Consider the following 10865-nt stretch of genomic DNA (forward strand, 5'->3'; position numbering starts at 1 on the left):
CAAGAGGAGGAGGAGGAGGAGGAGGAGGAGGAGGAGGAGGAGGAGGGAGGGAGGGAGGGAGGGAGGGAGGGAGGGAGGGAGGGGAGAAGAACAGAAGAGAGAGGGAAACAACAGCGCTCCAAAATTCACAGGAACCCACCACCGGTAGAGCATACTCTTACTTCAGGGCAGCAACACAGAGGATTTCTGGGAAGACGATGTGTGCCCATTTATTTGAAATGGTAAAAATTACGCACTAAAATTAACAAGGAATACTAATCAGTGTCAAGTTAATTGGCCCCTCTTGTGAAATCATACAGATCCTCGTGTCAAAAAGTTTTACATACTAAAGATGAAGTCGAAAAAATTAAAGGTTTTACTCATTTTCATAAAAAGTGGAGCCAAAAACTAAACATTGGTGGGCTTTTTTTCTGTGGATTGAGGCTGTTTAACGGTTTGTTTGTTTTTCATGTAAAGTCCTTAAGTGAATCTATGATACTGAAATCAGGGCTCTGTGGAGATCATCTGAAAATTCCTAATTTTGACTCTGTATGTTTGGACTCCTGCAACAGAATGAATTTGAGGTAAATAAGTTATCCAAACATCTAAAGTCCCTAAAACTAAAATTGTTGAGTTCTGTAGCTGCCCTAGAAATTCGATAGCATGTGACTCATCCGGGCAGTCAAGAAAGAAAGAAAAAAATAAAGAAGAAAATAAATAAAATTTTAAAAATTGTTAGAGATTTGTGCACACCTGCAAAAGCTATTTGTAGGCTTTGGGTTGTTGAATTGAGCTGTTGCTGTTGTGCGCCATCGTGTGTTTTGTTGTGCAATTGCAACTGATGGAGATAAATAGTGAACTTGTAATTGCACGAGTGTGCTTTTCGGTAAAAGGAGCTGCAGGTGCAGAAAAAGAAGCAAACATAATTTTTTAACCCCAATGTAAAACCCAAATTTTCCTCTCGTGTCTGCATGATAGCTTCATCCTGCCCGAGTTTCTTTTAGTGTCCATAGATGCCTGTTGTTTGTTGATGTTTTGCAACAGTATTTTCTGATGCCTCTACAGAATATTGACTAACCAGACGACCTTGAAGGATTTATAGTTTTTCATTCCAGCTCCAATAGAATTGGTTGTGCAACTTGTGGCTGTGGTTAATTCCAGCATCAGTACTTTTTTATCATTGCGCAACTTGTGTGTGTCACAAGTATTTTCTAATTAAATAAAGTATTTAATGAGCCACTCACAGGAAACCTCCAAAGCAGATGGGTCCGTGTATATTTCAGCAATTGGATTTTCCGTTCTGAAGCGTTTATTGAAAAACAAAAAACGAGTGGTTATTTGATTTTCGTTTTAAAATACAAAAAATAAAATTGAAATACAAGGCGTTTTTCCTTTTCATGATCAAAAAGTGACATACGAAAATTTAAAAATGCTTTGATATTCATTTTATATTTAGAATAACAAAAAAATAAAATCAGTAAGAGACAGAAACGAAAAAAGACCCGTTTTTTCATTTTCTGAGACCGGAAGTGGTCATCAGCTTTGTGGAGCCAAACGACAACAAGATTCTCAGAGGGCGGAGCCAGAGAGCAGTGATTGGTCAGACTGACTGAGAGCCAGAGAGCAGTGATTGGTCAGACCACAGACATACAGAAGACAGCTTGCTAGCGGGTCGAGTCTGCTATATGTATCTATGGTCGGCACGTCTGATAGCATCTCTGGCTGCTGTTGACCTTGTTTTTGGAGTAAAACACGGTAAGAAGATAAATACTTCTATCCAGTAGCGTTGTTCTGTTGTACGTTAAGTCAGCAACTTGTGAAGAGTTGTGTTTTGTCGTGTTTGAGCAGTTGGTCCGGGCGCGTTAGCTAGCTAAGCGGCTAAGTTAGCTAGCGGGCTAATTAGCACAGGTGGCTAACTTACCGCTGAACACCTGTGTTAGTTGCTGCTGCAGCTGTCCGTCGTTATTAGAATGAACTTCTCAACCTGTATTTCTCTGCTGTGTATTTTAGCTTTTAAAAAAGTTATTTTACTTTAAGGTGAACTGAAACCCGTTCAGCTGCACTGAAGTTTAGCATTAAGCTGGTTTGAATTAAACCGTGCTTAACTTAACATTGAGCAACGTTACCTCTCTGAATCTCCATAATTTCATTAAATTCCTTCTCTCTTCCACTGCTCAAGTTCAATCCAGTATATAAAGTGACATTAATAGTGAATAAACTAACAACCAGCCATTGTATTTATTTATTATTGCATGTATTTGTAGTAAAACATGAGTTGAAACATCCTACTTTTGGATCTAGAACTGCACAAGCCGTTCATTTTCAGTCACCTGATGAGTTAAACTCCCCTTTTTATGTGAGGTTGAAGCAGAAAGTCTGAGTTAACAAAGAAAGTTGTTTATAATTTGTGATACCTGTTATCTCTGACTGAGGCTTTAGTTTTTGTTGAGCTGATTTACACGTAGAAACTTTGTTCAGGAAGATTTCTCAGTAGCTCAGAGGACAGGCTGCTTTTTACACAACCTTGTAAGAGAATGTCTGTCAATGCTTTCAGCAGAATTTAGAAACACAACACTTCCTAAACAGATATTTTGAGGCTGTGAGGTTGAACGTTTGAGAGTATATCAGTGTGTTTGTTTGTGGTCTTTCTGTTTCTAGGTGGAAGCTGAATTAGTGAGGATGACTCCTGCTCCTGTCATCTCTAAGCTCCTCACACATCTTTACCTGCACATGAGGAAAATCACTCCTGTAGAATGCAGGTATGTTTGTCATTTTTATAAAAAGATGTTGACTGGTGACCTGTCAGAAACCCATTATACAGTCAGCCAAAATAATGTTTACACACATCAGGAAAAGAAAAACTTGCATAAATATCTCAATACCAAATTTATTCAGACATCACTAGATTAATAAAAGTTATCTTTGGCCTCTACAATTACAAGAGGTGCTCAAAGTGGTGGCCACTGGCTTCCAGACATTTCTGTTGTAGACGTCACTTGTTGATGCTCCATTCATGAGGGTAGCGCCATCTGTTGGAAAAACATCGTACAACAGGACACAGAGTTATCGTGATTTGATCAAACTCAGAAAGAGGTATCTATATGTATAGAAGTACTTATACAAATGAAATATTTATAAAAGTTTTTCTTTTCCTGATGTATGTATATATTATTTTGGCTGACTCTGACTCTGTGAACTTAATGAGAACAAAACTGATTTAATTGTTGCTCTGAAAGCTTCTTTAGTGAAAACCGGCTGGTGTTCTGCTTTGAAACAAACTGCTGTTGAGGTCTGTGTTTTTAGGTTTAACCCCACAGTTTCTGAATGAACTGATAGTTGTTTGTTTTTTCCTGATAAATGTGGACGTTATAATTGATGGTAACATTTACTGATCATATAATCAGCATGACAATATAACAGTAGAACATTCTGACCACCTGACTAATACTGTGTTGGTCCCTTTATGCTGCTAAAACTCCTCTGACCCAGTGGTTCATCAGAACCTCTGGGGATCCTGTGGGTTGCAGGGTGGGTCCTACCTAGACCAGGCTGATCCTGGACCATCCCACAGATGCTCCATCAGATCTGGATGTGGGGAGTGTGGAACCCAGGTGAACAGCTCAGCTCTGTCGTGTTCCTCGGACCACTCCTGAGTAGTTTTAGTTTGTCCTGCTGAGGGTGGCAGCTGGCATCAAGGACTGCTGTTGCCATGGAGACTAGGGGGTTGTTTGTCCTGCAGTGTTTAGGTGGTGGTACATGTCAAACATCCACATGAACGTCAAGGTTTCCCAGCAGAACGTTGCATTAGAACAAGATGATGGATGTTGTTCTCTTCAGCTGTCAGTGGTCAGAATGTTGTGGCTGATCGGTGGATCTGTCTGCCTTTACTCTGACATCCAGAGTTATACAAAAGTGTAGTATGTGTGCAGTGCAGAAGAGATTTACTTTATTGTATGCAGTTTTAGTGGTTCCATCAGAGAAAATCATATCCATATACAGATTTTTATTAATTCCAGGGCTGGTTCAGTAAAGATTATAATAATAACTACATCAGATAATTCTTTGTTGCAGTTGGAATTTTGTGGACTGAGAGATGGTTGAGAAGGTTTGCAGTTCTTGTTTTAGCAAAATATGTTATAATAGAAGATCTTTATTGTCATTGTACATGAAATTATCTGCAAAGTGCATCAGTCTGAGGTATCTAAAAATAAATAAGTAACGAAAAATTCGTCTAAAGCAAATAATAAACAGAATATTTTGAGAGAATATTCTAAAAAGGAAAGAAAAGCTCCATTCTCACTCCTCAGGATAAACTGTCATTAAAATTGACTTTAAATTTAGCTTCAACACAAGATAAAAACATTTACCTTCATTACTGATATTGTAAAGTTCATGCTACTTTTATAAAATGATGAAAGTGAATAAATTGTATTTCTGTGATCTGTGTTTGATTTCTGTCTTTTCTCCTGTCATCCAGATCTTCAGAGGTAGATGATGCCACATCTGGTCCAGCTGATGGAAGGTCTTGAAGTTCTCTGACTGGCCTGGACTGAAGATGGTCGTCTCACTGGATTTAAGGTTCAGATGCTCAGTAACAAACTCCACCAATGAGCCAACAGGGAAGCTTTAGGTTTATTAAATGTTGCTATGAAGGTTTCGCTGTTTTTCTTTGTGAATGCAATGAGCTCCAACTGAAAGTTGAATTAGAACTTAGAAGTAAATCCTTCCATCTGAAAGGATTTAGTTGCATTAATAACCTCATAACATTCTAATTTTTATTCCAGTCTTAGTTGGAAATAGAATCTCTGTATTGATTCAGGTAAAAACTGAACTTCACAGCATGTTGGAGCAAAACAACCAGATGAAAACTGTGATGGTGTTGGATTGTCAGACCGTAATGTTGCAGCTCAAAGCAGCTTTTCTAGCTCAGTTCATTCTGACATTCAGCTATGAATCAACACAGCAGATGGTGATCCATGCTGTGGAAGTCTCACATCTCCTGATTTAATGGAGCTGCTTTGCACTTTTTACACTGTTTATTCACCAACACTTTATTTAATAAAAGTCCCATCTAGTTTTTATGAGGAATGTGATGTTTTAATTTCTCTGTGAATAACTGCAGTCTAATGGAACAGCTGGAGTTGTAACATCTGTCCTGATATTGATCATGAAGTATTGATCAGAGTACTTATGGTCAGCAGTCATCCCTGAAGTTTTACATTCAAATCTGTACTTGTGTTGTGAACTTTGGTAAGAAGCAGAAACTTTAGCGTTGCCATGGATACATGAGTGTTAAATTCTGTCCATGTTTCCATTTTGGGAAATTCAGTCCAGCAGATGAGTTTGTTTTTACTGCCAGCTACCATTCAGTCTGAGATATTAAGAATAAGTAAATGTGCTTAATGTGGAAATGAAGAGATTTTTATTTTTATTTTTATTTATTCCTACAGCTGCTGTGTGGAAAGTTCCAGAATGTGGAGGAATTTAGTCTCACAATCACAGACAATAAATATTATCTGAAAGTCGGGTTATTGTTGTTTATCAGCACAATACAAAAAGATTCATGTTAGACATATTCCAGTTAAGACTCCAGAATATCATGATTTATGTAAATTTACTTCAATAATATGAATGTTCAGGTTAAGATTGTGCAGTGATATTTATTATGTAAGTTTAGCTGATTAAAGTTTATGACTCTGCATTACAGTATTATTTATTATTTACATTTACATCATTATTATAATATTTAGGGTCAGACCCTACAGTATTGAGATTAAGAAATCAAATATTCTATAAAATATAAATACACTGAACTCATTTGGATATATTTAAGTGAGACTCTACAATATTATTTGACACAAATCTATCTAAATCAAAATTTTACTAATTTTTACTCCAAACATTTACTGGACTGATTTAAATATTAAAATCACTCCTTTCTAATCCTCTGCTGTACGTTCAAACCTGAGGCCTTAAATAGAAACACACAAGTATCTGATTGAAGGAACTTCTGCAGAGTCCTGGTTCCAGAACATGATAGAATTATAGACAAACTTTAACAAAAGCTGCCTGAGAGTTTACAGGTTTTTATGTTAGATTTCTTTAGTAATATAATGAGTTATCAGCAAAAATCAAGTGTTCATTTGATGAACTTCATTTCCTAAAACATCCAGAATTGGAGCTCATATCTTTGGCAGCTGTAAAGTTTCTGCTCCTTCAAAGTTCACAACACAATGAATGAATTCCTTAAACACTCTCAATGCTGGAGAGCGTTTGTGATGCTGAAGCAATGACCAGTTTTTCTGTTTCTTCTCTGGAGATGCACAATGAGGGACGTCTGCAGCAACTGAGAAAGAGTCTCACCACATCCTGACATGAGGAAAAAGACTTTATTGAAGACTACAATGAGAAAAACTATCAGACAGCAGACGGCTGCATTCAAAGTGAGCTCTGAACATTTGATCTGGAACAGGAATTCAATAACTGCAGCATGAGCTTCATTTCAGTCTGTAGCTGCTGAATTCATGGATGAATCATCTGGCACTAGAGAGGAAGACCATCAAACATCCACGTCAGCTGATGGAGGTCCAAGAGTCTCACTGAACAAACAACCTACAGAGTGAAGACCTCGAATCTGATTGGACGGCCTCCTATTCAGCCACATGTGAACAAATGCCTCTAAGCTGATTTGTTTTCTAAAATAAATCTAGTTTGAGTCCTAATCTATGCCTGTGTGTTTGCTTCTTTACACCGCTGTTAACAGTTTAGGCTGTTAGATTGTTCCAGATAAGACAAGTACAAGATTCTTCAGAGCCGTTCTACCACGAGCCTGACAGGAAGAACTCCAACAGCTACTGAATGTTCCTGTGGTCCCCTCAAGGCTACAGGAGGAGTCCTACGAGGACGAGCCGGTCCACCTGATGGCGGCCAGTCGCTGCGGTTCAAAGCCAACACCGACTACGTGGACTTCTACTGGACCACATGGAGGCCTTCAAACCGGACCAACAAGTTCAGCGACTCCCCGACTCGTGGGTCTGAGGACGCCGCCGAGCCTCGGTCCAGCTGGCCTCCTGTCTGTGGGTGTTTGAGTGCTGAGAGGTTTGTGGATGCATGTGAACGTTCTGTGTTGAAACAGCAGCTTTGGACTCAGTAACGCCAGGAAAAACCAAGAGCTCCTTTATTTGTGACTTCCACTAAAAAACTGATGAAAATAAGTTTGCCAGGGTTCTGACTGATAACAGATTATTAAATAATGAAAATAACAGTTTAAATATTCCTTAAAACAATCCTTTTAGGTCTACATTTCCTTTACACTGACTTCTTTGTATATGTACAAGTATTTTGGGTGGAATATACCATTAAGCTCAATGTTCAAGGGTTCTTCTGGGAATATACCATCAAACCAACCTTTTAGGTAAATGTTCCAGGATGTTGGGTAGAATATACCATCAGATCAACTTTTTAGGTCTACATTGGAAGATTTTAGAGTAGAATATTACTCCAAAACATCCTTTAGGTCTACATTTAAGGTGGAATACTCCTTTACACCAAGATTTTTTGGTCTACATTGAAGGATTTTTTCTAAACCACCCTTTGGGGTCTATATTTGAGGTTTTAGGTGGAATATTCCTTTTAACCAGCCCCTCAGGTCTCTTTGAGGATTTTGGATGGAATACTCGGTTAAACCAACATTTTAGGTGCATGTCCAAGGATTTTTGGTGGAATGTTCCTTTAAGGTGGATGTGTGAGGACCTTGTAGATGGAATACTTCCTGAAGCCAACCTTTTAGGTCAACATTCAAAGATTTAAGGTGGAATATTCCTTTAAACCAACCTAAATTTCATGTTTTGATCATTATCAAGTGAGAAACCTCAATCCTCATAATGACGTTTGAGATTTATGCTGCTGTTATTTGTTTAGTCCAGACTAAATGACAGAAATCCACAACTGTAATTTTATTTCAGGACTCTGTTATTAAATGTCAAAACAATCCACGTGACTCTAAAAACTCAACAGCTTTACAAACTCTAAGATTAAACTCTCCACAAGGATCCAAAATAAGTTGGACTTCTACATGAGAGCTTTAATTATTCTTCATCTACTTCCAGAAAAGTTTGGTCAATAAAAAAGACAGAAACTAATATTTTCAGCTGAACTAAAGACAGACTTTGTGATTTTTCTGCTCACATGTTGTGTTGTTGTAAACTTCTTCTTTCAAATAAATATCCTTCTAACCCCCTGGAAACCAGTGTTTGTCCTGTTTTTGTGTTGCTCCTCGGCGACCCTAGACAGCCGGGTCCTAATGTTTTTGGAGCAACACACCATACTATGACGTTTTTACAATGACGGTTCTACTATGGAACCAGTTTGACATGTTCAGGTGTTCTTTGTGTGAAAACTCAGAGATTTCAGGTATCAGAAGGTGGTTTTCAACTTTCTTTGTTAACTTTCTGCTTCAACTTTAAACTAAATTTCCTTGACTAACCCAGCCCTCTGGACTTCCAGGAAGCTGTGTTCCTATTGGCTGTCCAGGTGGCTGCTTGGTGTTATCAGGAACACCTGAGCAGCTTGGTGTTATCAGGAACACCTGAGCAGCTCAGTGTCTTCCTGCTTCATGTGGCTGCAGCCAAACATTTCCTCTGTTTCTCTTCACCGGGTTTGGCTCCATTGCTTTAGTTTGTTCTTTAGGCGTTAGCTTGCAGCTTCCAGCAGTAAAATCATCTTTAATGTGTTTCTTGGTGTGTTTTAGGGCTTTGTACCGGATAGTTGTCTTGGTAAATGTGGTTCTTTAGCCACAGTTAGCACATGGTGCTAATGTGTGCAGTGATTAGTGGATTTGTTGCAGCTGAGTTTTGTCTTTATCTCGGCTGTAGTGAGTCTTCAGAGGTTTTTGGTCAGACACATTCTGTATTCTTGTTTGAGAACCAGCGTTGGTTGTCCAGAAGGTAAGAGTTCCTGTCCTGATTCTCTGTTCTCAGAGGTTCTCTGGTAGGCTGCAGGAGACTTTAGTGTTTGGGTTGTGCTAGTTTGGTTTTTGTATGGTTTCATTTGGACGACTATCTTGAGGCCCCTCCATGTGGTTTAGTGAGGTTTTCTGGAACAGTTCTACAAAGCAACCTGCAGCAGAAGAGACTTTGAGAGTTTTTAGAAAGTTCTGGAGACCAGACTTTAGAGCAGCAGAAACATTTGTCAGCAGTTTGAGCAGGAGAAGGTGAGCTTCAGAGTAGAAATGAGACAGAAACCTTCTTGACCCGTGTGGTGAGGTCCTGTATCAAGAGTTTGAGCAGGTTGTGAAGAGTCTGTAGTTCTTTGGTCTGAAAGCACATAAAGAGTCGACTCATTAAAGGAGAAAACAGGAGATATTGTTGGTTCTTCTGTTGCTCTGCAGTTTCCAGTTTACTTAGACTGAATATCAAGTTTATATTTTAAATGATTTACCATGTGAGCCCAAGAAGACTTCAATAAACTCCCTCCATCCCCTGAACACAACATATTTTATTACCATGTTAAATGTTTTTTTTGAAATATGTTTTTGAGTTTTAATCATAGTTTTAGCATAATTTTTTCTCTTCGCTTGTTTAGTTTTGTCATCTGTGTGAAAGGTGCTAAACAAATAAAGTTGAATTGATAAACTGAATAATTGACTAACTCGTGATTGTGACAAAAGAAGTGTTTTCATTGTGATTTAAGGGTTTGTTTCATTTTTAAGGTTGGTGTTAAAATCTTGACAGAAAAAAAGATAAAAGAAATAAACTACATAAAAAAAACAATTAAATCAAAGGAAAAAAAATGTAATACTATAAAAATTTTTAAAAGAAAATTAAACATTAAATACAATTAAATATTAAACAGACAAAATATTTAATTAGATAAACAGAAGATACAAAACATGTAATTATGAAATTAAACAAATTTTTTAAACAAAAATATTAAACATTAAAGATGAACTATTTTAGATAATTAAACATTTAAAAAATACAACTAAACAAGAAGAATATTAAACATTTAAAAGATTACAAAATATTTAATTCAATTATTAAACCTTTAAAAAGACAAAACATTGAATTAATAAATTAAATGTTTAATTAGAAAATTAAATCTTAAAGACAATAAAACTTGAAATAGGAATTAAATAGAAAATAAAATGAAGCATTTAAAAAGAAAATTAAAGATTAAAAGGTGGTAAAACATTTTTTAAAAAAAACCTAAAAGATTTAATCGAAAAATTAAACATTGGGAAAGAAAAGGAAATTTTTCAAACAAGCTGATAAAGCATTTGAAAAAACGACAAACATTAAAAAGACAAAACATTTCAAAATCAAATCAGACATTAGAAAAGAATAAAAGGTGAGAAAAGAGCAAAACTAAACATTTAAGAAGAATCAAACTAAAGATAAAACATTTGAAAAGACACCAGTTAGACTTTAGAACATCAAATTAAACAGAAGAGACAATAAAACGATCAAAAAGAGCAAAAACAGATAAAAGCCTTAAAGTGTTTTCTAGTCTGAAATGAAAATATCAAGTTGTTTCTTCAAACATTTCTTCTTTCTATGTTCTTGGTTTGATTGTGGATAGATTTACTAAGAACTCATTTAGAAAACTGCTTTCCAGATAAAGTCTACTAGTAGTTGAAGGCATGGATCAAACTAATGTTACCTTCTGATCTCCACAAACTTTACTGTTCAGTGAAGAGAATCAAAGTTTGTTGAGGATTTCTAAAAAACCCACAGGTGAAGGTCTGAGAAGAACTCAGATGGATGGTCTAAATGTGAAATCAAGACTCATGGTCACAAGTTTTAAGGTTTCTGTCAACCAGAAAGTTCAAACTAACAGAGAAGTACTGAGAAACCTTTAAGATTTCAGTCCTCAGACTGTCTGAAGAT

General features: G+C 36.9%; 1 long non-coding RNA gene across 1 annotated transcript; it reads left to right on the top strand.

The window, feature by feature from the left end:
- The first annotated feature begins 1671 nt into the window (after positions 1 to 1671).
- LOC129349234 (uncharacterized) lies at positions 1672 to 7203 on the top strand. The gene is made up of 3 exons (XR_008602157.1): positions 1672 to 1734; positions 2638 to 2738; positions 6299 to 7203. It is a non-coding gene; the product is annotated as an uncharacterized LOC129349234 (long non-coding RNA).
- Positions 7204 to 10865: the final 3662 nt, after the last annotated feature.

This window comes from Amphiprion ocellaris, chromosome 7, assembly GCF_022539595.1.
Source record: "Amphiprion ocellaris isolate individual 3 ecotype Okinawa chromosome 7, ASM2253959v1, whole genome shotgun sequence".
Lineage (NCBI taxonomy): Eukaryota > Metazoa > Chordata > Actinopteri > Pomacentridae > Amphiprion > Amphiprion ocellaris.